Below are 26,929 nucleotides of genomic sequence, written 5' to 3'. Positions count from 1 at the left end.
TTGTTTCACACACATCAACGCGACGACTTTTTTCCAGGAAATTGAGAGTTTTCGGTACCAAACGAGATTTGACTTTTCGTAGGCCCAAATGGTCTTTCAAAATAGTTTTCACAGATCCTTCTGATATTCCGATCATATCAGTAAGGTCTTTAACAGTCAACCGACGATTTTTGAGCACTAACTCCTTCACTTTATTGACGTGTTGGTCATCTATTGACGACGATGGTCGTCCGGAGCGCTCCAAGTCATCTACACGTTCTCGACCCTCTTTGAAGTCTTTTTATCACTTATAAACATTTTTCTGCGACATGGTCGAATCACCAAATGCCTAAACGTTTCCGCAGCCGAAATTTCATTCCGCAAACAAAATTTGATGGCACTTCTCTGCTCAATCAAATCAGACATTGTAAAAATCGAAAAATGCACTCTTGGTCGTTTGGTAAACACAAGCGTAAATATATTACTGATAATGACATTCAAATGAAAGTTGGTCCAGATGTTATTAACAGTGCTGCCAACTGATGAAAGCAAGCGAAATTTTAATTCCGCGAAGTTTGACAAATAAATTAACCTTACTTTTTTCCCACAGTAGTATTCTAATTTTTTGGTTCCATACGACGGCCAGCCGAAGAACACGGTTTAGTGCGTGAATACCATGAGATTGAACTCCGACTCGAAACTTGTTATAAACCTAAAATATCAAATGATTGAGAAAAGATTTGCCTTTGCCTGCCGAAACACGAATGCTATTTGAAAGAAATAAAAAAAAGATATTTCTAGTAAATATCAACCCTTAGTTCTGAACCGGAGATCTGTTCACACACAAATCGCTCTACTATGACAATTAGCTTCAGTTGATCGGGATCCTCTGCAGCACATCTCTAGCGCTTTATAGTAAACATTTGTAAGTTTGTTACTCTATACGAATACTACTTTTAGCACAGCGCAATTGTCGTTATTATTAGTGCCTTTTTTTGTGACTTTTATAGCATTTGCAATTGTTATTAGTATTGTTATTATTTTGTTATTGTTGTTGATTTCGTCGATCACAATTGCTTCATACGCGAGGTAAGTACGCGTTTGCATCCCAGCAGGAAAAAAGCTGAACTACTGAAATAAATGTGAAGCAATTTTTACCTCTAAATAAAATGTTACATAGAAACTATGCGCGCAAAATTGTGCATGCGATATAAAGTCTGAGCAAAAAATTTTTTTAGTGCTCTACCAACTCTAAAGAGGTTTGTTCAAATATACTTTCTGCTGTCTTTTATGAACAGGCCTGTGGAAAAACGCAGCATATGAAACAACTAATATTTTCATAAGAGTTTTTTCAAGCAAACTTTGCAACTGTTACTAGAATCTGATAGGTTAGGTCAGAATCTGAAGGTTGCCCAAACAAGGGCCCACTTAGACAAAGAATCAAATTCGTCGCTTATGATGTCATACAAAGGAAAAACAGAGAGGGAAAAAGAAAACAAAAACTAAAAAAAAGGAAGTTTGCAACAGCTCAATTACATTTGGTTCACCGAAGTTAACTCTGACTGATGTAGAGCAAGTATTCTCAATCCAATAGACGCAAGCAAAGCTGATATTAAAGAATTTTTCGCATATATTTTTATGTACGATGTAGCCATTGCCCTTCTACTCCTACTGATTTTCCATAACTCTCTTGAGTAGGTGGAGTTTATTGAAGCTTTAAAGGTTGAAATTTTAAAAAGGCAAGCCAAGAAGCACCCAAAGAATGGTAACTCCTAAAATACTCAGCCCGTTGTATTCGAAGCTCTGAAAAGTAAAATAGTTAATAGTCTAAGAGGAAAGGAGAGAAGTGACTGAGAGAAAGAAATAGGATAGAAAAGATGCAGAGGCCGCGGAGATAGCCTTTCCTGTGAGAATTTTCTACATTCTTTAGCAAATCTGAAAATACCCTTCAGTTTGGGAGAACGAATGTTAGTCATTGTCTTGTATGGATGCAAGGGCGCAATTGGTAAAAGATGGGGCATTTCGCCTAGAGTTGTTTTCTGGCTATATAATCCTATTGTAAAGCCTATCTTGTTATATGGAGTCATAGTCTGGTGGAACTCACTAGAGAAGACGACATTGGTGAAGAAGCTGGAGAGAGTTCAGAGGTCGGCACTCATTGGAATCAGTTGGGCGCTTCGAACGACTCCTACTCTGGCGCTCAACGCAATGTTAAATGTGGTACCCGTAGACATCGCAGGTAGAATTGCCGCTACGGGTACCGCAATCAGACTGAAGGGCTGGAGTTATAAGCTCAACCTCACTTATGGGCACTCAAGCATCCTCCGAAAATTCGAGTTCATCCCTCTGTCAACGGATCAGTGTATACCCTCGTTTAGTCCAACCAGAACCTTCTCCACTTATATTCCGTCAAGGGAAGAGTGGACGGGGGGCTACATTTGGGGACAGGGCCTGGTGAACTTGTTCACGGATGGATCGAAGTTGGAAGGAAAGGTTGGCGGAGGAGTATTTTGCGAGAAGCTCCCCATCAGAATCAAATTCAGGGTACCGGACCACTGCAACACACTGCAGAGGTAGCCGCAATCAAGGAGGCAGCTGATTGGCTGCTCAAATGCGTACTAACGGTCAAGAAAGTAAATATTTACTCCGACTGCCAAGCGGCAATAAGGGCCCTCGGGTCTATGACGGTGCATTCGGAATTGGTCAAGCAACCTCACTTTCGACTACGTAGCCAGCCGTATCTGGGTTTCTGGTCACAGCGACATTGCGAGAAACTGTGAGGCGTATGAACTGGCCAGACACGGGGCATGTGAGGTGATTTCCCCGCGAAGGGAGAGAATTGGGATCCCCCTGACTACCTGCGGTCTGCTCCTGGAAAGATGGGCATCGCACCAACTCAGCGAGCCCTGGGCAAGTACACAAACGTCTAAGGTCGCGAACTCCTTCTGGCCACGTGTGGCCCGAAGGCGCTGGGGCGAGCTTCTGAGGCTGACAAAATATCAGCTCTCTAATCTAGTGGGTTCTCTCACAGGACACAATGCGCGAGGAATGCCTGCTGTGAGACTTGGAATCACCTCGAGTCCTTTTTGCGCTGGATGTATGGAGGATGAGGTGGAATCATCTCAGCACCTTCTCCTTAGCTGCCCTGCTCTGGCGGGGCTAAGATCTAGGCATCTTAGCTCCTACTTCTTTGCCACGCCTGCTGATATAGCTGGCGCTGACATTAAAAATTTGATGAATTTCATCAGCAGCATAAAGCGATCGACGCAAACACAATCATCGTTCGTAATCCGCACGCTCCTAACCATCCCAGCACTCAACGGTATCCGCCCTCTCCCTGCATCCCATCGGTATTTCTCTCTCACCTCACCCCCTTCATAATGGTATCACAAAGGACGAATCTTTCTTCGTCCAAGTGTGCCCATTCCCTGGGCAACCATACCAACCTAACCTAACCTATTCATTGTCATGGCATCGTAACACAAAATTCGTAGCCTTGCTCTAGCAAAGGCGAGACACAGGCAGAGAAAATGCTCAGTGTTATCCGGCTCCTCTAAGCAAGAGGCGCAAACTGTTTTCTCAATGATTCCAATGGTGGTCATATGCTGACCCCATGGATTGTTTTCAGTGATAATACCAACCATCAACCAAACGTCTTTTCTTCCAAGTTTTAGAAGAAAGTCCGACAGTTTTCTGTTCAGGCTTGTCACAAAACACTTAGCAGTTTTGCAGCGCTCTAGACTGGAGCATCGATCTAAATGTGAATTGCATACTTGCATGATTGCTTCACAAAAGTGATAATCGGCGAATTAGCCAAAATACTCGAAGCTATTTGAAGACATTGTAGAACAGAAAATGCATATCTCTCCTGAGCGCTTAGTCTTCAGCAGCCGGCATTGTTTCGTGCCTGGCAGGTCAACTGTTTTGAAATTTAGAGGTATTCACTGAATTCTGCATGAATGTCTGCAGGTTGATACTGACAAAGTAAGTAATAGAATTTTAATACACCTTATCAAGTCCTCGTTTTCATTCATGTAAATGAAAACTCTCCAGCGCAGAGCATAGCCTTGATCTGAAGCCATAAGAGTCTGCAGGTAGCTGATTTTATTTCATTTCCATTTAGTTTTCATATAAGCCTATGATTGCAAAAGCCTTACAAGAATCTACTTACTTAAAAGTTATTCTTACATGCCAGCACAAATGAGAGTGGAACGCAATTCACGAATGGATAAGAAATCTTGACATAGCAAAATCTAATCGAGTAATCGAGTAAGAGTCCTCGTAATGGAGGCAAAATTATAATAATTTTATTTGACTGTTTTGACGTTAAATGGATAGTAAAATCGTAAAGTTTTGTGAGGAACATTGAAGCCGATCCGTTTAAGAACTTCGGTACATTCAACATAACCGCAAACAACATCACAAACAAACAAAGGCTGAAGGCATGCACCGAGGACTATAGGGTGGTATTGGATCTGAGAAATGGAGAGGTTGCAGAGCAAATCGAAAAAAATGTATTTTTACCCTTTCAATTCTATACGAATGAGAGGCATGAACTGGATTCCAAGCCAAAGATGCATATTCGAGCATAGAACGAACTCGGGAGTTACATACAATTTTTCTAGTATAGGGGTCTTTCATCTAACATATCAATCATTTACTTGAAGAGCGGCATACTCCAAGAAATTTTTTTGTAATAAATATGCGGAAATTGCCACAAGCTCTTCTTTCGTGTTGTGTAAAGAATTGATGGCAATATCCCTGAACAGTATCTCATTCCATGAAAATATGTTTTTACTTTCACTTAGGAAGGCATAGTAAATTGAAAATTATGAAGCCATTTCTCTCGACATTTTGGTTTTTCGCGTTATGACACTATTTAAGTAAATGAGACGATGTGATATCTCCCTAATATTAAACTTGGGGTATTCTGAATGTGCGCCAATTATCTACCCTACTGACAATTCAATGTTCCTAATAAGAATCTTGGACAGTATAAAACCTTAAAATTGGCTTCTGGAGAACCGATTATGGGGTGAATGCTTCGATTTGTAGGGCAAGAAATTTATTTTTCAAAGCTTCTGGTGCTGATATTACGTAGCCGTAGGTCAGCTTAGTGAACTATCTTAAATCATGTTTTTTTTTCTTAGTAAAAATTATTATTTTACAGTAGCTTAACAAAGTCTATGAGAATCTATCCATTCAAAGACCTCACATACAATTAAACAAAGAAAGAACGCGAGCTAAAACAGAGTTAAATTTCTCATGAATATAAATTCTTTAAATTTAGCACTGAATTAGGAAATATCCAAAAAAAGAAGGCGTTGCAAGGCGTTCTAGGTGGCATCTAGCGAATTCGGTACTAGTAGCAAACTATCCGAAAAGCGATGCAGCGGAGGGCAATTGACACTTCCCGGAGCATCGCCATGTAAATTCACCAGCTGCTTATAAGAAATAAGAAATATAAGGAATGGCAATTTGTCACAGCACTATATTCCTTAGCGTACTTTCCTACAGGGTTCTTTTATTAATACATATGCACGATTGAATGGATGTGTGTTCTTATTAAGTGGCGAGCTTTGTACTTATTGTGTGGCGTTACGTCGTTCTGAAGTGTTAATTAAATGTGCACAATACGAAAACGAAAAAAAAACATTAACAATAACAACAAGTGGTCGGCCAGCTACTGCCACTTGACAGAGAAAACACGCATCCGAAAATATAAAAATAAATCATTAAATAAGTAATAATAGACAATTGGCGGCGGACGTGTGATGGCTGGTCATTTCGCATTTTTCAAAGTCCCACATAACGCAGTGCGCGCAAAAAAAGGTAAGAATTGAACATCAGCCCAAATTTAGATATAAAGTCAATAATAAAGTGAGGAAAACACTAACATTCTAATGGCTTACAGACTCTGCGAAGGACTGTCGTACCTGCTATAGTCTCCTACTCACCGAGCACCTGTTGTTGGGGTCTTCGATGGGTCTCAACGAAGAGGACTGTTACCGAGAAACTGAAAACAGCCAGATATTTAGAATGTCTGGATATTTCTCTCTGTAGTATACGTTGCCTTTCTTCCAAACAAAGATCAAAGTGCTGCCCACGAGTCAAGTCACACAGTCAGAAAAAGAAATTAGCATGTGGTACACCATCTACCACGGACGAGTCGCAAAGGCAAGTTTTGGTTAGGTACTGGTGGCTGATCTGTAAAAAGGCAAACTAAAGAAAAAACAACACCGACTAAAAACAGGAACAAACGCACACAAAAGGCGGCTATCTCGACTGTGGGAAAATGTTCTCCCTTGGATTGTTTAAATTATGCCGGGTATCAAACAGGTCGAGCTTGGAATTGGCGCCTCGTTAAGTTTGACTATCTACTGAGTCTATGTCAATTATGCTTCGAATATTATATATACCTTTTTGGATAACTAAAAAGACACACACACATACAAAATTTTTTGTTTTCCTTATTGATGTGAAGCAGGAAACACTAAGAGAAAAATCGGAAATTAAAAATAATTTCAAGCAGCCATTTTTAACTGCCAAGGCTTGGTTCAAATTGTATTAATGATTTTTATTTGTTGATATATTCTTTAACTAAAAATAGAAAATTAAATCGGACGCTAGAATTAACATAAAAAACTGGACGTACAGAAAAAAAAACATTTTTTTTAAATAATCGTAAAAATCGAATGTCTCCAAAAGGCTTAGATTTTGGACATCATTTAAACAAATTATTCATAAATTACCTCAGTAGTAAAACCCTCACGTATCTGAGACGACATTTTTCGGTAACCCTGTACAATCACAGTGGAACATGATTTTTAAAATTATTGAAATGAAAGAAAAAAGTGCGCCAATTATAAAAAAATCCATTCATATTCCCTCAAAGGAGGGCTTGTGTCGGCTTGAAACTGTAGGTCCCTTAAGACGCACGCCACAAATAGGAGGAGGAGCTCGACCGAACCCTCAGAAAGGAGGAGTGAGTGGTGTGCTACATTTCGAAACAGGGCATGGCAAAAATATTTACGAATGGCTCAAAGTTGGACGGAAGAGTTGGTGGGGGAGTATTCTGCGAGAAGCTCCCCATCAAGCCCAATTTACATTTGGAAGGATTAAGGAAGCAGTGGCTTGGTTGTTTACTTCTGTAACTATTGTAAAGGACGTAAATATCTACTCCGGTATCGAAGCGGCAATTAGGGCCTTGGGCTTGTTATTTCTGCGTTATTTTAAATTAGTGTGGGAATGCCTGACGTCCCTCTCGACTGCATCCGAATACTTCAATATTCGAGACTCATCTGTATTCCCGATCACAGCGGCATAGAGCGAAACTGCTGGGCTAAAGAGCTGACTAGAGAGGGGATCCTAGAGATAGTTTCATCGCAAAACGTGAACCTGGGGCCTACTCCTTGAAAGATGCGTCTCGCGTCAACTAAGCAAGCGCTGGGGAGCTAGTGCGCAAGCGTGTACAGTCGCGAGATCCTTTTGGAAAAGAGAAGATCGAGGGCGCTTGGGGAAACTTCTAAAGCTAGCAAACCCTCAGTTCTCGAATTTGGTGGATATCCTCACCGGGCGTTGTCCGCTAGGTGTCCAAGCGGTAAGACTTAGGATTGGCTCAAGTCCGTTCTGCAGAAGCTCTCAAGAGGACGAGGTGGAATCATCTTAGCAACTTCTTCTCAGCTGCTCTGCTCTAGCCGCACAAAGGTTTAGATATCTGCGCTCTCACTTTTTTGCTACACCTGCGGATATTGCGGATTTAAATATCACACACCTGATGCAATTCAACACTAGCTTGAAGCGGTTAATACGAGCATAAATAGCCTCCGTTGGTCGTCATCGTCTACTCCAAAGCTCTTCTTGCTTTTTACGCCTGTTTGGTTATTTTCCTTCTGTTTTTTCCCCCTGTATGAACGAATTTTTAGTATTTGTTGGAGTGAGCCCCCTCGAATGGGCAGTCAATTATCCTATCCTATAACAAATCCGGTTTCGCATTCTCTTTTACTTGTTATAATAACTTTTTCTCTCTTTTATATGAATAAATAAAATTAGTTAATACTTCTTCCCTGAATTAGTTCACATAATCGAGCGGTTAGTGTATTCGAATTCGGCAGCGAGGCGCATGCACCAACTCTTACGCTGAAATCGGTCAAGCGAATGTATGTATAAGAGTATAGAATAATCGATTTAGTACCCACAGCAGGTAGCAAAGAGGAGAGTAAATCTGCTGAGCCTTAAAAAGCCCAAGAAAAGAAAGAAGAGATTCAATTGGCGGGCCAATGGTGATAGATTACCAGGTTTGATCATCAGCTATGGGGAAAAGCGAAATTGTAAAACTCGGTAGCAGAATTCTGTCAAGGATGACAGATTTAAAAGGTTTGCTCTTTAACTATGGTGGAAAAGAAAATTGTGAGGAGAACTTCGGCTGCCACGTTAGAAGGGAGATTCGTTATTCACAAACGTACAAGGTCCGATGTTTTCTACGTGAGTATCTACCGCTGATGGACTAGACCCACGGTGCTCAAAAGCACACGAATCAATTCTATTATTGATCAAAACACAAATATTTCTCTGATGTATTTTTGTGTCAATTTATTGTTCTAAGTAATTATAGGTCTTGGTACCAATTGGCAGTGTAGTATAAACACACTAACTGCCTTGGGTTGACTCAAGGCTCTTCTAATCCTTTGCCGTTCAATGGGTCCCTGCACCCGATTGCAATGCAACTCCACATCAACCAGAAAATATTTACCCGATTTAGAATTTTAGGTACTAACCACGAAAACCTCACCAAAGGGCCGTTCCCAATAGAATAGGTCAGAGCGAACTCTGAGGGCTCCTGTTCCCCGTGATACTGAGATTAAGTCTTTGGACAGACTTTCTACCCGAAGGCACTACCAGTTGAGTTTCCATACTGCTCAACGACTGGTAACCCCAGATTTTAGTCGCCCCTTACGACAGCTATATCTTATCTCTCTCCCCCCTGCTGGGGGATCACACACTCGTCCAATTAGTCGTTTTTCAGATGGCAGCGAAGTGGCAATGTGTAGGTTGTTTTCGTATATCACCAGCCAATCTCAGTTTTTTCGCAAGCAAACCCATGGTGAAAAGATTTTTTGAGGTGTACTACTAGCAGACCATTACTCAGCTCTAAGCGAATTTGCCGACGACACTCGTTTTGTGTTTCACTAAGCTAAAGCTAAGTTTTGTGAAACACAAAACGATTGGCGTAGAAGTTCCCAAAGTTCCCCTCAAAAAATTGTTTTTTCACCATACCTAACGAGCAAGCCTGGTATCTTTCATCCTTGAAGCAAACCGCTGTCAATACCCCTCTTATATCAGCCACTCAGCTGATTCTCTCAAATTCGCTGAGAGCCGATTAACGGACTGATATTGGCTGTACCTCTACAATTTTCTCCGCAATGTGACGACGCGCATTTCTAAAGTCGTAAATAATAGTTTAAGTGGTTACAGCGCTCAATTAGAAGAATAACCAAATTAAGTGCAAATGAAGGAGAAGTTTTTTTCTTGCGGACTCATTGCTCTGATTAATCTTACCTGTCATACTAAGAATATGCCTGTATCTCTCTATGCGAACAATAAACCTGTTTTAAATGCAATTAAAATCATAATAAATTTATTTTCCTATTAAAATAAACTTGCTTGTACCCGCATATATTATATAACGGTTTAAATTCTATATCTACTTGTCAATTGACAAACCACACACACTCACACTCACGCAAACCTACCCACAACGCATTACCATCTACGAGTAAAATATGCAGGAAAGCAAAAGTGTCTGAGCCCCGTTGTCTGGCGTGATTTACACGTACGAATGTCGTTTATTGACCACACACTGCCATACACAGCCAGCCATACGCACACACACACACACAATTTCATACATACATGCATCACAAAAAGGCATATAAATAAATTTGCTTTCATAAAAGTGCGAATGCATCTGTCACATTTATTGGCAAAGCAACACAATTGCCAACAATCGATAATCGAACAATTCACTTTGAGGTGCAAAAATGACAAACAAACACAACATCACAGGCACTGGATGGAGAGAAGGTGAAGAGGAGGGGAAGAGGAGGGGAAGAGGAGGAGAAGAGGAGAAGAGCAGTGCGGCGGGTTACAACGGCATGTGCGAAGAAAAATCAGACACGCGAGATGGAGCACAAAAGCATGTTTATTTGATTTATGCAAGCGCAAAAACAACAAAAGCAAAACGAAAAGATACTCGTACGTGCGTCTCAGTTCATTTGTGGAAATGTGAATAATTGCGCAGGTAAAATATGCCATATAAATCGATGTATGTATGTAGGCACACATAGAAGTTAGTGAACTTAATTGAGCACAAATTGACGGAAATAAATTGTTTTGAGCGAGATTTTTTTTCCATTTGATTTTATAATTAAACTTTTTTATACTTTACACTTTTCTTTTGACATCACTTTTTTTACTATTCACATTTATTTTAATGTATACTAAAATGTCTCTACACACATACATGTGCACATATCATACATATACATGTATAAGTAAACAGCCGGCACGCACCGTCATCACCAGCAGACAATTTTCATGTACAAATTCACGGTCGACCGGCGGGCAGTCAGTTGAATAAATATGCAAATTTGATTTGTGATTTGCGGCACAGTTGGTAGGTATGTAAATAGGCGCTGGGCATTTTTATATGCTTGCGTGTGAGTGTATGCATATGTGTGCGTTGGGTATTTATCTAGTTAAATAGACAGTTATCATTTGTGATTTGGGATCATAAAAGCAATTTAAGTGGGATATAAAATTTTATGATCAGCACGTTGAGATTTTTTGTATTATTTTGCTTGAATAAATGGCTCTCTTCGTGAACATTGAGCCTAAAGTTTTAGTTAATGTTAAATATCTGTGATTTTAATGATGTCACTGGTCGGTTCGAGCCACTCTATGTCTGCGGTGAAGAAAACTAAACAACTTTTATGGCGGTGTATGTGATGTTCCACGAATATATGTATATATATGTTTGTAGATATTGATAAATATATAGATATTTAGGTATATAGATATATAAATCTATACTAGGTTGTTCAAGAAGTTTTGCGGTTCGATAAGAAAAAGACAATTTTATGATTTGTTTATTGTTTTTTATTGTTCAATACATTTGTTCCAATGAGATTCCAATTTATGAATTCGATCTCTGAATTTCATCATTTAATGAAAAATGCTTTCTAGCTCGATTTTTTTTAGGTTTGGAAACAGATGGATGTCGCTAGGTACCAAATCTGGTGATTACGGTGGATGGTCGAACTTTAATTGATGGATTTTAGCCATCGTCACAATGCTCTTGTGACTCGGTTTTCTTTTTTTTTCTTTTGCAAACTGGATCTTTTTTCACCAATTTTCCCCTTCGGCTGGTCTAAAATATTACAATAATATTCAGAATTTATTATTTTACCAGTTTGCAAGTAATCCACAAACAAAATTCCTTTCGCATCCCAAAAACTGATGCTAACATCTTCCTGGCCGATTTCTGGATTCGAACTCGTTTTGGAACCGAGGAACCAGTTTCACACCGTTCATTAGCATCTTGGTTTGATTTTCGATCATGCCGATAGACCCAATTCTCATCTACAGTGGTGAATCGAGGTACAAAATCCACTTTATCCTTACGAGAACTGAAAACGAATGCGGCACTCATTTTGCACACGTCTTTTTGAACCCAATACTTCAGTCAAATTTTACTTATACTGGCTAATGAGATGCCTACGGCTTCTGCTAAATCTTTTTTAGTCACTCGACGATTTTTGAATACGACGTCCTGTATTTTTTCTACGATTTCTGATGTTGCTGCTGTTTTTCGACATCCTTGACGTGGATCGTCGTCAAGACTTTTATAACCACGTTTAAATTCAGCAAGGCATCAAGTGTATTTTTTATATTTTTTTATATATATTGTATAATTGCTGTTCACACCCTGTATCAGGTATTTGGCCGAGCGTCTTCGTATTTTTTCACCAAGGGAGGTACCTACAGTTTTAAGCCCACTTTGAACGGCAGATGGTTTTTACGAGGAACTTTTTCATGGCAGAAATGCACTCGGAGGTTTACCATTAGAATTTATGAGCATAAACTTGGATATATATTAACATTTTCACTTACGAGCTTTATTAGTTCTTTTTTCAATAAGTTAAAAAATTCTTCTCACCCAAAAGATGGAATTAACTCGTGAAAATTTTCGTGCGATAATTTATTGGGTTTTTTGATGTGAATTATCATCACAGGAGTGCATTGACCAACTTTCTTCGATCTGTTGCCTTAAAGCACCACATTTGAGCACTCCTAAGCTCTGGTATAACGAACTCTAATGTGGTCGTCGACGATTGCAGGGTCATTCAAAAACATTTGTGGTGCCAAAAACAATCCACGCTGTGATAACGCAAGATGTGACATGTGACGTGTCGTAAAATAGAGGACCGATGCTTGAGCATTAGTAGGACCAGCATACTTTCAATATTGCATGAACATTTGAGCCTCAAGAAGATTAGTTCTCATTGAATACAGCCATCATTTGACAATTGTCCGAAGAAGACTCGAGTCGATTGGTGTTGAAGAAATGTTGAAGAAATTCAGCCGGGGTGGTTCAAAGTGCACCTCTGCCATCATTACAGGTCATAAATCTTGTACCTATGCATACGAGCAGAAACAAAATAGCAATCGGCAGTATTGACGTTCCAGGATGAACTTAATCCAACAAAAGTTGTTCACAAAAGAAGCATCTCAATGTACCTTGGCCTGCTCGTTTGCTACAAACAAGGGTTTTCTACACTAGAGTTATATTTCCAACATCAGGTGCATTATGTATTTATATATATAATTGGCGCGTACACCCTCTTTGGGTGTTTGGCTGAGCTCCTCCCCCTATTTGTGGTGTGCGTCTTTATGTTGTTCCACAAATGGAGAGACCTGCAGTTTTCAAGTCCTTTAGTAAATAATAACAAATGCATTAGCAAGAGATTTACTCTTAGTTCTCGTTTGTTACATCGATCGATTATATGTGGGAGATAATCTGCGTTAAATAACTACACACCTCGTCGAAAATAAACAGCACTGAGGTGGAGGAGGTTTGTTCTGATAACTTCGAGTTTATTTATGTATTCAAAATAGTTCCCTCTGGCCCCGATTCACTGTTTTGCGCGATCTAATAGCTTTTCGGAAGAGTGTTTCGGGTCATTGAGCGGAATGTCCTTCAGGATGTCGGTACAAGCATTTTGGATGCCCTCTACGATCGCAAAACGTTTTCCTTTCATGGCCAAATGCAATTTTCCGAATAGGTAGTAGTCACAGGGAGCCATATTAGACGAATACGATGAGTCATTGATGGTTAAAACGCGATTTCTAGTCAAAAAATCAGTCACAATAGTGAATCGGTGAGATGGTGCATTATCATGCAATAAGCGCCAGCTTCCTTCTTCGCGATATTCAGGGCGAATTCGACGAATGCGATGCAACAAACGTTTCAAAACTCCAAGATAGAAAATTGCATTGACGGTTTGGCACGTTGCACACTGGGGATTTTTGTACTGAGATGCGGAAAAAAGTATACATACCAAAAAATATTTACATTTTTACTACTTACGAAGTTGTATATATTTGTGTATGAAAAGAACATGTTTAAAAACATTATTTTTTAAAACTATTTTTTAAAAAAATTTAAAAAAATAATGTTTTTTAAAATTCATAAATTTTATTTTTAAAAATATATGGAAAGAACATGATTTAAAACAATGTTTAAAAACTGTTTTAAAAAAATGTTGAAAATCAATGTTTTTTCCATATAGAAATATATACTACTGCGTTATTTGTAAAAATATGAAAATTTTTATATGGACTGCCGACAAGTGAATAAATAATGAACAAATATTTATTTTTAATGATGTCATACATACACAAATTATACACATTACATATTCATATAAAACATATTTTTTTGCAAATTTTATTCTTGTAAAAGCGCAATTACTTCCTTGCTTAAGTCACTGTGCTTTTTCTTATTGAAAGAAGGTGTCAAATGTGATATTAACGGGTCTGATGTCACCATCATTCGGTGCATGATGTCTTGATTCGTGGCAATTCTGCTGCATTTTCTGGAGTGTCTGAGTCTATACTTTTTGTAGTCTTTGTTTCGACATTCCTGAGCCTCTTCAGACAATATACCCACAGGGAAAATACAATTTTCCATTATATCCTTACCGTGTATGAGAATTTTATGGAGAGTAGTTGGCATATTGTACCATTCATACAAAGTAACAAACTTTTTTGCTGTCTCCATACAAAAATCTCCAAATTTTGTTGGGTTCACTGGCTCACGTATGGTTATGGCTTCAAGAATAACAGCCAATCTTTTAATTAAATCTTCGTCCAAACCTGTTATTTCAGAAACTAAGGTTGGATTGGCAAAGAATCTTCGTGACGTGTTTCCGGAATTTGTTGTGCCGGATCCTTGCTTGACAGTATCAACCTGTATCCCAATTTTATCTTTTAGCTCTCGTTTTATCAATTGTTTTCTGGCTTCTTTTATTGGGCGAGTATGTGAGTCGACTCGTCCTCGTTTAAATTCCATATTATAGACTAATTATTACGATTCACAGATTATTATTAACCAGTTAACTGTGATTGACGAGTATACTCGTCATGGAGAAGTGGCAAAATTTTGTGTATTGACGAGTATACTCGTCATGCGTATAAATTAGTGACCATTGGCTATTTAAATTACAATTTTTGAGAAAAACTACACATATTCTCAAATTTCACGATGTTTAGAATATTTTGAGGCTATGCTAATGAAAACCATTAACAAAATTATTGCCGCAGATTTTTTTTTTTTTTTTGTTGCCCTGTGTTATCATTGCCAAAAAAAAGGCAGTGGCGCCTGGTGGCACCTGCAATTCATTAAAACTGAAAGAGACGCTATTAAGGAACACGTTGATACTAGTTTCTGACCGTAGGTAAATGTAGCTCAACTTGCAGATCCAAGAATATGAAGGAATATGATTTTTTTTTTTGTTTTTGTAAAATTAATTATAAATAGATAATCAAATGCTTCACAGCCTTTGTTCTTCCGGCTAAAATATATAAAAATATCGTACCCTAAATGAAAAATAAAAAATTCGAAGTCGGCTCAAGCAAAAGGAAAAAAAACCACCTTGGGCTTTGAAGTTTTTTCTTAGTCAGTTCAATACTATAAAACAATTATACTTTTCACATATCTATAAAAAAAAAACTGTAAGTCGGAATTTAGTAATTCTTTTTGATTTTATTGTTGGTTCTATTCTGGAATTTAGAAATACCATTAAACATTGCGTAGGTGGTATGTTGGAAATTTGACTTTTTTCCGCAAAATCCCCAGTGTGCGTTGTCACGAACTCCTTGTGGACTATTTCCTTGGAATCGAAAAAACAAATGAGCATCGACTTGATTTTTGACTTCTCCAAACGCGATTTTTTGGGTGGTGGCTCGTCTGGGGCCTTCCATTCATCACTTTGACGTTTAGTTTCAGGTTGGATGTTGGAAACAGCACGTTTCATCACCAGTTACAATGTTGTAAAGAAAGTTCTCGCCTCTTCAATGAGGTCTTTCGAATGTTGAATTCTGAGCAGTTTTTAGTCCTCAGTTAACTGCGGAATGAAACGTGCACATACCTTTCGTAAGCCCAAATGATCAGCTAAAATGCGATAAATCGATGTTTTGGAAAATTCAACTCCGCTTCCATGAAGTTCAACGATGATTTCGGTTCATTTTTGATCAATTTACTACCAATCTGGATGGAGTTTTCGGTGATTACTGATTTTGGGCGGCCCGTATGTTCATTGTCATTTATGTCCTCACAACCATCTCTGAAACGTGTAAACCACTCATGAACTCTGGCACGAGCTAGACAATCATCGCCATAAGCTTTTTTCATCAATTCAAATGTTTCGGTAATCGTTCTTCCGATTCTAAAACAAAATTTTATATCAGCTCTTTGTTCGAAACTCATTTTTGTACCGATGACTCAAACATACTGACACTTTAGACGCAATAATTTCGCTTCCACTGAACAGAATGTCACCAAGCTTTCACTGGAAGTCAGCTGGGGGTGCAACTTCCAACGCACTAACTCATTAAAAAGATGGCGCCATCAAAAACAGTTTTATGACGCCAGTCTTGTTTATTTTGGACTTCACCTTGTATAATCATCATCATCATCATTTTTCCTTTATCACCCATTACAATAGGGCCTCAATAAAGCATTTCCACCTGGTCCTGTTTTTGGTTAGCAATTTTAGTTCGTTCAACGATTTCCAGTATTTATCGACTTCTTTTTATAGCAATTTTCTCCATGTAGTCTGAAGTCCATCATCTTAAGTCTATCCGCCTCAACCTTCATAATTTAAAATGGTTGGCCACTGGCTGCCAGTTACACTTTTAATATAATTCATCGTTGCTGATGACTTTTGGCCACCACACCTTGAGAATACGCCGCAGACATCTGTTTACAATACTTTGAATTTTTAGGGTTGGATGGTCGTTTACAAGCCAGGTCTCGCAAACAAATTTATTAACATGTTTTAACAATTCATTTTTTTTATATAAATTTAATAACTTTGTTATGAAAACATAGCTCATTCTCCTACGTCATCATCATCATCATTGTTGGCGTGACGGTCCGAGTTAAATCTTAGCCTCCCTCAATAACTTCTACCAAGAATCTCGATCCTTTGCAGATATCCTCCAGTATTTCAGCCCAAAGATCTTGGCATTATCACTAACTGCGTCAATCCAGGTTTTCCTTGGGCGACCCCTTTTATAAGGCACATACAGCATACTATTGTAGATCGTTTCTGCAATTTCGTTCGAATCCATCCTCAAAACATGTCCAGCGCACTTAAGACGCTAAAGCTTGATGTAGTCGGCGATTTGGAAGTCATTTATCTCAGCTAGGCATTCATCGTTGTAACGTAGGCTGGCTTGAGCACGTGTTTAGAATGCCCAAGAAGAGAACAACTCGAAAGGCAGTTGAATTGCGCCCTGTTGGAGGCCAAAGCAGAGGACGCCACAGAAAGAGATAGCTCGAAGACGTTGAAGATGACCTTGCAAAGTTGAACGTGCAGGGTTGGAAGGGAGTAGCCTTAAAGGGTTCGGCACTCGAAGTGTAACCAATTAAAAAGGCCATAAATTTAGTTTGGAAAATTACTTTTATTCAATTCAAAGTAAAAAAATGTGTAAAAATAATTCAAAATTAAGAATAATTTACTTCTGCTCGATGTGAACACCCTTGCCTTGACTATGGCCTTGAAAGGGTCCAGAAACGAATGTCAAGCTACCCGAATGTGACTTGCAGGTATTTTGGAACACTCGCGGACAATGGTTTTTTCAGCGCCTCGAGACTGGTGTATCTTTTAGTTCGGACTTTGCTCTTTAAAATGGCCCAAAAAGACTAATCCATCAATCTGGACTTGCATTTGGTGAATTTGAGAGCCATTGTGGGGACGTTACGAAGCTCGGAACTTTGTTTTTTAGCCATTCTTGGTTAACTCGGAATTTATCAGATGGTTCCGAGTTCTGTTGAAACGTCCATGATCTGCCACTGAAATGTTTGTGTGCCCACGGCTTCAAAGCAACCTCCAGAATAGTTTCCTTATAATATTTCGCACTTACCTTGACGCCAGGCTTGATGAAAGTGATTAGAGACCGCCCATCTACGGATACAGCGGCCCAAAACATTACCTGGCGCAGGTGCTGTCTTCTGGTGGCCAATCGATGACTCAAATTCTCGTATGAACGGTCGATCAAAAAAACGTTTTGGGAGATAATGAATTGCTCAATTTGATATTTGTTTTCGTCAGAAAACTCAAAGTTCGGAAATTGCCTGTTTTCGGCCAACCGAAGCAACTCCCTCGTTCTCTCAAGTCTGACTTGTTGCTGCTTTGGTGTGAGATCGTGCGTCTTTTGGATCTTGAGGGCTTGACTTTGGCTAAGTTTTCAGTATGCGGCGGATATTCCAGTCAGGTATTTTCAGTTCTTTCGCCATTTGATTGGCACTTCGTCGCAGATTTTGCTGAAGTCGCTTCTTCACTTTTTGAACCATTTCACGTGACGTTGCAGTATTTTGATGACCACCTCCATGAGGTTTCACGATGCTACCAGTATCATTGTAACGAGTAAAACAAAAACATTATTTACTTTAAGATGCCCTACGCGAGCGGTCTGAAGTTGGTTACACTTCGAGTGCCAGACCCTGCAGATAGAGACGGGTGACGAAAGGTTGTAAATGAAGCAATGGTTCACCAAATGGACTGTGATGCTAAGAAAAAAAAAGAAGAACGTAGGCGATAGTTGACGTGATCTATGCGCACCGGATACCTCCTGCAAAAATCGTAAAAATCCAAGTTTCAAAATTTGTGCAAATAAAAAAAAATGCAATCAATTTTAAGCCAAATGTCACACGGCTTTAACCAGCAGCTTTAAGAAAATTTTTGAATGATTTTTTCGGCAGTGGTCTTCGAGTTATTTGAGAAGTCTGTCAATTGCTTATTTCCACAGTAGTGATGAGATTACCCCACCATTGGGCGCTCCAAAGAGGTGCTACTGCATAACAACTGAACTCTTCATAAATTAAAATATTCAAATGCCGATTACCTGAACGAACTATGGCGCAAGCTTTCTGTCTACTAAAATAATCCTGCTAAGCTAACAGAAATATTTTCGCAATATATTGCAACAAATGCCGTTTCATACAAAGCTTAAAAGCTCACTATAAATCTGCACTCACATAACACAAAGCATGGAATTCATAACAGTTCATAAAAGCTCATTTTCACTAAAGTCACTTTGCTTTTAAATTATGTGGATTTTAGCAGTTAAAGCTTCGTAATTTTCATACCAACAACAACTACCTGTTGCGTGGACTTACTGTTCATTGACACCAAATTCGAGGGCGAAAAACTTTTTTATTGACACCAACTGATTCGGCGGATTATGAAACAAAGGACACAAGCAAGTTCAACATAGCAATAAATATTAATTAAAAATGTGTATGGGTTTAAAATGGCTTTGTTCGCAAACAATGGCCTAAGTATGTGTGAGCCCTTCAACGTAACTGACCAACCATGAAATCAAATTAAGTCCACATATGCACCTGCACAATTTATGTTGGTTAATGTAAGGACATGACCGTGAATTGCTTTCTGAACATCAGCAATTTTTTCATGCAACAAAACATTTTTTAATAAATAGCCTAGACTACCACTAAGATTAGAGCCACACAAATTAGCTCATAGTATATCCCATTAACCGGCCACTTTCAGTTTCTCTTGTAGGTCTCCCGCCTTGGTTAACTTCTTTTTCAATTATCACAAATCGCTTATGAGTACCCATAGCGTTTATCTTTCATTAAGCGCTGACTCTTGTCTTTGGCAAAACGCCCCATTTTTAGGCTCACGCGTAACTCAAGTGTGAACAGTGCCAAAGGATAAGAATGTGCCGCCACATTCCGAGCGCACACTTGACTGCACAAATATACAGCACGTGGCAGCTGTGGGCTAATATTTCGATGGCTGTGAATGTGTGCGAATATGCGACAGATTGAATGCCTTCATTTATGATTTTCCCTTTCGAATACCCTTGAGTTGACGCTCAGGGGATAATGGGAATGTCTGCATGTGTAAACGATTTCTGGTTATATGAACTTGAAATCGAATATTGGATGTCATCACAAGAGAGCGAGCAAACGAAGGGAATTGGAGTGAAGAAAGGAGGGGCAACAGCACCAAATAAATAAGAGTCAAATATGTGAAAATTCATTTAAACAAATGAAAATTAAATGCTGTGCATAACTTAAGAACGGCTGGATCGATTTTGGCAGTTATTTCAACATTCGTAATAGTCCGGCGGCCGTCGTAGCCGAATTGGTTGGTGAATGACTACCATTCGGGAGTGTGGGATCGAATCTCCGTGAATGAAAATCCGCATTATTATAGAACTTTTTTTTTAATAGCGGCCGCCCCTCGGCAGGCTATGACAAACCTTCGAGAGAATTCTTGAAATGAAAAAGCTCCTCATAAAAAATATCTGCCGTTCGGAGTCGTTAAAAAATGTAGTCCCTTCACAAATAAGGGAAGGAGTTTGGCCAAACACATAGAAAATGTATAATTATTTATTTTTAATAATCCGAGTGAGGTTTTTAGAAATAAAAAAATTGTGTAAGTTTTTGAGAAAATTCAAAAGTTCGGGAAAAACTGAATTTCCTGGAATTTTGTACGAACTAAAGACCATAAATTACATCCTGCGAGACTATACAAATATTGCTTCGCTCTTACACCGCAAAAAGCAACACATCCAGTGATAAATTACTGAATAGTATTTGAGGTACTCACGCCATCGACTGTCTAAACGGCACACTGGAACTGTTGCAAAGTGAAGCGTGTCGAACTTTTAACGATGATAGTATGTAGAAGTACTAAGGAAGAGACTCCAGGTAATCGCACAGCATCTGACAGATTACATCAACGTTCATTTCCTCATTAAAGAGTATCGCGGATGAGAGAATCATCAATTTGTTTCAGCTCCCGAAATCGTGCATCACGAGCAGAATCCGCAGTTTAACACTCCATACACGACCTCGGCAATATGAAGGACCAGTTCTGGTCTATGTGAGACCATTGCTGATCAGCCAAGTTAACCTAGTCTAACTGAAGACCATTCCTGGCTTACTTTCCGGACCCAGATGCGGCATGCATTTATCAAAGCAGGAAAAGTCATGGGAATGCTAAGCAGATTAATGGCAAATGTCAGTGGGACAACACAGAGTAAAAGTAGGCTAATCGTGGCGGCCACAATCTGAATTATCTTGTACGGCAGCGAAGTATGTGGAGATGCGTTAAACTGCAAAGCCAAGCGCAAAGCAGTAGAGAATGTGTAAGGAACAGCATCACTCAGAGTTGCCTCAGCCTACCGCACACTCTCTGACGCTGCAGGCTTTGTGATGAGCGAGTACATACCCGTCGACCTCATGGCTCGGGAACGAATGGTTGCGTGGCACTTCAAGAAGAAATACGTCATCACTAAAGTCGCGGAACGGAGATTCCAAACAATGTTGCGGTGCCAAAGCCGATGGGACACTGAACCAGACGAAAGATGAACGGCAAAGCTTATTCCATCAATAGGCAAATGGGTTCAATGGAACTTCGGTGAAGTGAATTAATTCTTAACTCAGTTCCTCTCGGTGCACGGATATTTCCAGAGATGCATATACCGCATGGACAAGTTAAGCGATCCCAACTGGATATACCCCGAAGCGCCGAGCGATGACACGTTTTTTAGTTGTGGCAGATAGCTCGTGGAAAGAGATGCATCGAGGAAGCAGTTGCAGCTCGGTAATAGATCGAGTGCGTACTACGGGAAAAAAATATTGACCTCGGCACAGTGCAATAAAGCGATGCCTGACAGACAGAGACATAAAAAGACGAGCCTATAGCATGAAAGGTAGCTGCAAATATGGTGGACCCAGATGTGGGTGAATGGAATTGGTGCTTTATGGATGTCGATCTGGGCCCTCCAGAAGTAATTCAGAACGTAGGGTGCCTCCCGAGAAGGAGTGGATGTATTGTTATAGTGACCACAGCACTCAACGCAATACACGACGGTCGCTGTAAGTGCGAAGGCATTTTGAACTCTATTTTACCCACTAAAAAAACAAGCAAAGAGAAAATAAAATGAAGACCATTACTATGGCTGTGTAAAAGCTTTGGGAAAAGCAAGATCGGAGCAATTGCGTAGAAAAATTATAAAAATTATAATATTTTTAAATTTTTGTGTGGAAGCACTCTTCATCGGGACTGACGATATGGATAGCACTTTTGCCTAATTCATTTTTTGTGTTACTCATTGTTCTCAAATTCAAATAATATCTGTTTGCAGGTTGTACTTCTGATATCTCAATCGGTTCCAGAGATATAGAAAAAAAACGTGGTCCGACAGGATTTGAAACATACTTTTTTCGCAGCAAAAGTAGGTACATTTGGGATCGGGAATGTTCACAAGCAGTCACATAGAAATCAATGTATGCTGAGCAGGACACTATGATGATGTGGGCTTAGGAATCATGGCTTTCTTAAACCATTACTCTTCGAAAATGAAGACAACTCAGCGTTGTAGTCAACGGAGAATCGATTTTTCGCGCACTAATTTCGAAAAGCCTGGAAGAAGCCTTTTTAGGGATATCAGTTGACCTCCACGAAGCTGAATTTCGACAATGTTATATTTTTCTTATTGGGCGCCATTAAAAATCGATGTCATGCCCATAACCCAGAAAAGATACAGGGATATAAATATAAAATTCGTCATCAAACTTCGTTTTTGAACAAATTTTTTTTACTAAATAAAAAAAAATATTTTAAGCAATGGAAATCTTTATTTTGACCTTTACGCACTCCATAACTTCTCTGTTTGTATACTGAAGCTGTCTAATTTAGCAGTGTCAAAGATGATTATAAATCTTTCGAAAGGCAGATTAAATTTGCGCCACCTTCTATTACTCAAATACCAGCTAAAACCATCTTAAGTCACCAACCGATACAGACATTTAAATGAAGTTATAACTTTTCCGCATTTAGAAAGAAGGCTTACTTTTTCAAATAAGACCAAATTCAAACATTTTTGACTGAGTTTTATAAAAAATTTCGTGAATTAACTGGCTCTTGGCCTACCCTTTTTTCAAAACAGGTACTTACGATAGAATTCCCTGCAAAATCATCACAACAAAGGCTCATTAAATTCATTTCCCTTAACAAATCTTCCTTATTCCCAAAACTTATATAAAAATTATTCTAAGAAGGCGAAATACCAACGAATTCACAAAAGAGCCACAACGATTCACAGAAACCAAAGAAAAGCTAATTACGAAATTAAATTAGCAAACAAATAAAACTCTACAGGCAGCTAACGAAGAACAATAAAAAGGACTTTGAATGAAAAGCAACTGAGGAAGAAACTAATTTGATACACCTACATACATACAAGAAATGTAGGTAACACTTTCATACCTCAATATGTACATATGTATAGACGAGCTCAGTTATGTATACAAATACATACACTTATATATTGAAAAGGCAAACTACTCAGCAGATTCTATGTAATATACCAGGGCATGAACCGGTATTTGAAGAAGAAGTTAAACTAGTTCGGAAGTGACTAGATGTGGACCAGTTGCAGAATGACCAATTCTTATTTGATTTTATAGCTCTTGAACTTGTATTTTATGGAAGAAATTATACTGGTTCGAAAATCACTAGAATTGGACTAGTTGCAAAATGACAAACTAATGGTGTATGCAAGAGAGTTGTTCTGTTATTTTTACTTATTTTTATAGTTCATGAACTGGTATTTTGTGGAAGAAATCAAACTAGTTGGAAAGTAACTAAAGACAAACTAGTTACAAAATAACCAACTAAACTTTTATACCAGAAAGATATTCTTCTGTTATGTTATTTATTTTTACAGTTCATTGGTATTTGATGGAAGAAATCATACTAGTTCAAAAGTAACTAGAACTACACTAGTTTCAAAGTGGTCAATTAGAGGTATGTGCCCGACAGATATTCTTCGATTATGTTATTTATTTTTATAGTTCATGAACTGGTATTTGATGGAAGAAATCATACTCGTTGGAAAGTGACTAGAATGGGACTAGTTGCAAACTAGCCAATTATAGATGAACTGGTATTTTATGGAAGAAATCACACTAGTCCGAAAGTCCTAGAATTGGACTAGTTGCAAAATGACAAACTAATGGTGTATGCCAGACAGCTGTTCTGTTATTTTTATTTATTTCTATAGTTTATGAACTGGTATTTTACGAAAGCAATGATACTAGTTGGAAAGTGACTAGAGACATACTAGTTACAAAATGACCAACTAAAGGTTTATACCAGACAGATATGCTTCTGTAATGTTATTTATTTTTACAGCTCATGAATTTGTATTTGATGGAAGAAATCATACTAGTTCAAATGTAACTAGAACTACACTAGTTTCAAAGTGGTCAACTAGAGGTATGTGCCGACAGAGATTCTTCGATTATATTATTTATATTTATAGTTCATGAACTGGTGTTTGATGGAAGAAATCATACTAGTTCGAAAGGGACTAGAATGGGACTAGTTGTTAAGTTATATGTTGTTATTATAGTATTTGGTTTTATATTTCATAACATAATTGTAATTCAAAGTTACTTTAATTTAGTGCCAAAACCAATAAAAAGGAAAAAACAACTTTTTTAATAAAATCATAACATGTTTATTGGACCAAAACAACTTTTAAGGCAATACTAAATTGTGTATAATATTTTAATTTACAATATTATATTTTTCAAGTATGCATCTATCAATTTTTATTTACTTCTTCAATCCGGCCAAAACTGGTGATATTCGCCGCAAAATGAATTAGACTTTTCTGTGCCTATTAGGAACTAGTTCTGTAAGTGGTATAATAGTGATGCAGTTACTGACGAGTTCGTTAAAACTTGTGTCTCTGATCAATAGACTGGCAATTAGCATTTCATAGAATATCATCATATTAAAAATACTAATCAGTAGCATTTGGGGGGGAAGCTGGTCTAGAATTTTGAAAAAATCGAAAAAATTTTTTTTGTCTTAAAAGGTGCTTTAGGGTCTTAGAAATAATATACCAAATGAGGGATGCCAGCAAAAATGTCTAAATGCCCAAATTTTTCATTCGACGGCAGTGCCTCGCAGGTATGCCCCGAACGCTACTTATAACTTTAAACGCGTTTTTCTCGAAATCACTTTTTTTAAACTGGCCGAAGACATAACTCGAACAAATCTTTACCGATTCTTACGAAATTTTGACAATACATTCGAAATACCTTTCTCCGGAGACGTACGTAGGATTTTTTATTTATATTACATAGTTTTTTTTTTAATCAACAATTTTATGTCGTTCTTTATAGTGAAAATTGTAACTTTTTGTTCAAACGTGCACCATTTCGCGAAAAAACAAAATATCGAAAAAATCCTACGTACGTCTCTTTCTGTTGTGATATAGAAACTAAAAAAATTTTATTTTTTGATCCAGGACAAAAATTAAGGAGTTTACGTCTTCGGCAATGGACCCACTAGAAAAAAAGGCGCCTTAGGAGAACTGCTGGACAGCGGCCATTTTGAAATTAATTCAGACGAAAAATTTTGTATTTGTACCATAAAAGCTATATTATTAAACCTATTTCACAGATTTTCGATTGATTCCTTTGTTGAGTCAAAATAAATTCATAAAATATGCCCATTTTTTGCGCTCTAGACCAGCTTCCCCCCTTAAAAAAACGACAGAAGAGCAGCTCCTTCAGCTCCAAAGCGAACTGATAGTAAGGTAGCTCATAACTAGTACGCTTGACTGCTGGGTACTTTCGTGAAAATGATTATTCGTTGTATATGCTTACAAAAGATTTTGCATGCGTATGCATAACCCGGAGGTGGCTGATAAGGGCGCCTGCTGGGGTGGGAATAGAACTTTTCTATCAACAAAAGCAAGCCAACAAATGGGCAGTCTGTGCACTTAAATGAAGGTCAACAGACGGCACATTTGATATACGCATGGAGCTGTAAATGCCAACAGCATTTAACGTTTGCACACACACACACGTGCAGTTACATATAGAAATATTTACATTTGGAGAGTTTTTGCTATGTCACATCTGTTCCGGACTCTGATGTACCTAAGTACGACCGGACCGGACATTGAGTTTTGCACAAATTTTTGTATTTTCCCTGGAAGCATTTCCCGCAGTGAAGCAAATTGGAAGCCAGTGGTTCGTTAGCAAGCTGAAGATGGTTGAATGCTCCTTGTATGATTTGATGATTTGATTTCAATGCAAAACCCCATGTACTTATAGTTTTTGCAGAGGAAGAAGAAAAAAAGTGAATGTGTAATACGAGTAATTTTTTGTGCTTTAATAAATTCAAACCATACCATAAATTCATTTACAATATTTTTACATTTGAGTACAATTTGAGATGTCTTTAAATGTAATGATTGTATGTTGTTTCTGTATACCACAGCACATGTAGATTTTCGTTCTTGCAATATTATCGCACAAATTGCCTTAATGTCCGGCTAACTGTTATTTAATTTCTCTATAGCAAACACTATTAACGTTCCGCAGCAATCAGAGCCATTTATTTGTATACATAGGAAACACAACCCTGCCGGAAAGTTGGTGGTTGAGTACTAAGTAAGCTGACTCTAGGCTCTCTCAATACAATTAACATTTTATTGGCTTCAAAATCATGCAGAAATCATGCAAAGCTCAACCAAGCATAAAAAACATAAAATAAACTACTTAGTCCTGTCATTGGTTCTGCTATAAGTTTAATCCATTATAAAGGGTTTTCTAATAACAGGTGTTACAGGTGAGTGGATTGCGCTATCGAGAAATGGGTCGATTGAAGACCTCAAAGATGAAATTTGTGAGTCCATCGTGGACATAAGGCAGCCACTTCGCAATTCGGTTATGGAAAATTTCATGAAAAGGATATTCTCCTGTAAGCATGGTCTTGGTGGTCATTTACCTGATGTTATTTTCCACTATTAGCGGCATACCTTCCTCTTTATAACGAAATAAAAATCTGATCATTTATATTAAAAAATAGCATTTTTCTTTGAATATCAAAACAACACCTCTCATTGGAAAACCCTTTAGATACGAAATTATAATACTTCCTTTAATGAAGTTAATTTTATTTAATCACGTAAATATTAAAACAAAAATTTTAAATTTTCATTCGAAACGGTCATTATTCGCTTCTAAACAAGTCTTCAAACGATTAGGCCATTCAGTTATTGCAGCAGGCACGGTTGCCATGCACTTTGACGCCGCTGCTCT

The sequence above is a fragment of the Anastrepha ludens genome, chromosome 5 (assembly GCF_028408465.1).
Source record: "Anastrepha ludens isolate Willacy chromosome 5, idAnaLude1.1, whole genome shotgun sequence".
Lineage (NCBI taxonomy): Eukaryota > Metazoa > Arthropoda > Insecta > Diptera > Tephritidae > Anastrepha > Anastrepha ludens.
The sequence above is the reverse complement of the archived record's forward strand: the minus strand, read 5'-3'. Positions refer to the sequence as shown.